The sequence below is a fragment of the Gossypium arboreum genome, chromosome 12 (assembly GCF_025698485.1).
Source record: "Gossypium arboreum isolate Shixiya-1 chromosome 12, ASM2569848v2, whole genome shotgun sequence".
Classification (NCBI taxonomy): domain Eukaryota; kingdom Viridiplantae; phylum Streptophyta; class Magnoliopsida; order Malvales; family Malvaceae; genus Gossypium; species Gossypium arboreum.
In genome coordinates, this window is record NC_069081.1 from 78272335 (window position 1) to 78274545 (window position 2211).

A 2211-nucleotide genomic window follows, 5' to 3' on the forward strand; every position below is an offset into this window, starting at 1 on the left:
GGAGGTCCAAGGTTTGAATCCTAGCTTAGTGTTTTTAGAAGTTTAATTTTAGCCTTCTAGAAGGATGGAAGTGGCGTGAAAGTGGACTCCAAGAGAAGTGTTCAGGAGAGAAAATTAAGGAAAGGATTAAGGGGTTATCAGGGAGAAAAACGAGAAGATAAAAAGGGAGAAGTGATGGAGCCAAATGGGGAATTCAACATGGGAAAATTCAGCTATAGGGCTCATAAATAGGTGCCGACTGCTAGGGTATGAAGCTAATGCCGAATTTTCTTCACCCTGTTACTAGGAACTCTTTTCTCTAAAAGCTAAAAATCCTCTACTTTCTTTTCTTTTTCTTCTTCCTTGTGCCGAGTTCTATTCCTCCTCTACCTCATTGCTGACTTTTCTTTCTTTTTTCTTGTAGCCGAGTAACTCTCTTTTACCATACAAATCACACAGGCAGAAACCTTATTGGCCAAATACTCTTGGTGCCACCAGTACCCTTTTTAATCGGTCAAGCATAGTGTAAGTGCTTTATTCTTATAATCGGGTTTTGCTAAGTATGGAGTATACAGTCCCTCACTTTTTCTAATCGGTTTTGGGTAGGAATAGGTAACGGATCTCAGTCCTTGGATCTCTACCGATTTGCTCCTCCGGTGAGAGACTTTGGTAAGTGCTTTTGATCTTGGTTGGTCGAATGTTCATAGCCAAGGTAAGGGGACTTGTGTTGGATACGAGTCATCTATTATTCTGGATTAATAGTTAAGATTAATGCAGATATAAGGAGTACGTAATCAAGAAGAAGCTATTTGGGATTTGTGTTCAAGGTAAGGTTAAGGTGAGATTTTGGCTTTTGGGAAAGTATTCGATAAGTATGTAAGATTAATATTTGAGTGATATCGATTGTAGGTTTGGGCTAAGGAGATTGCATCACGCTTGCTTACCAGGTGTGTACATGCACTGCACACATACAACGAATCAGCAAAAGTCAAAATACCGAAAAGCTGAAATGCTGAAAAGCCGAAAGTTGGGCTACGGTAGTCATACGAGTGCGCGAACACTCATGGAGAGGAAACTGATGGGTTGCCTGAGGCCCACGGGCGATTTCGTGGACTTGGGTTGAGAATTGGCCAAATGGGCCAGAATGGGCTAAATGGGCCTGATGGGCTGTTGGCCCCATAATAGGCAAAGATTGATAAGTGATGCTATGTGTTTGAAAATTTGTATTTGTATGTAAGCATGAGTATAATATGATTTGGGCCTAATGGGCCATGAAGGTGAATTGGGCCTAGTGGGCCATAAGAATATGAACTGGGCCAGATGGGCCATTTGAATAAGATTGGGCCTAGTGGGCTATATGCATGTATGTAGGGGTATTGGGCCTAGTATATGATGACTACATAAAACTAAATTAATTAATTTAGACCGTAGACAAGTCATAGGGTTAAGGTGTGGGAACGGGTATATGCATGTCTAGGATTAGATCTAGGGAGAGCTTGGTACTTAAGCGGTCTTAATGACCCACCTCCTCTTCTCTGGAATCCTACCTAGTGCATAGTATTCGTTCACCTTAGCTTGCGGGGCTTGTTCATGGGCCAAGGTAAGTGAAAACCGTAATTAAGGGAAAATTACTGAAATGCCCCTAAGGGCGAAAATGACCAAAATACCTCTAGGTGTTGAATGTAAGTTTTGTGGATGTGACATGCATACATATGATGTTCTGTTTAGGTTGCATATGGGGTGGGAATTATGGTACGGAGGAAGTATATGAGGATCGCATGGTTGCCTGAGAATCGTGGATCCACTGACGGCTTTTAAAGCCCAATATGTAAATGAAGGTAGTTCCACAACTGGGCTACCATTGGTGTGTGGGCTGGGTGGGTCGATATTTATATCCCTACATGGTGCGGTGGGGGATGGAGCTGGTGTGTAGCGAATGGATAATTTGAACGGGATTGCATTGCATGTTTGATGTATGATGATTTTTGAATGCTTGTTTTCCGTCGAGGGTTGTACACACTGATTTTGTGAAAACTCACCCCCTTTTTTTATTTTATTTTCAGGTGATGCTCAGTAGACGGTTTGATGTTTGGAGGGATTCTGGGTGGCCAGCTAGCAAGACAAATTTGGACATTTTTTTAAGGTTATAAGTTTTATTTTATTAAGTATGTCTCAAACCAGATTGTAATAAGGTTTTCATTATGCTATTATTACTGGAAGTATTATTATTTC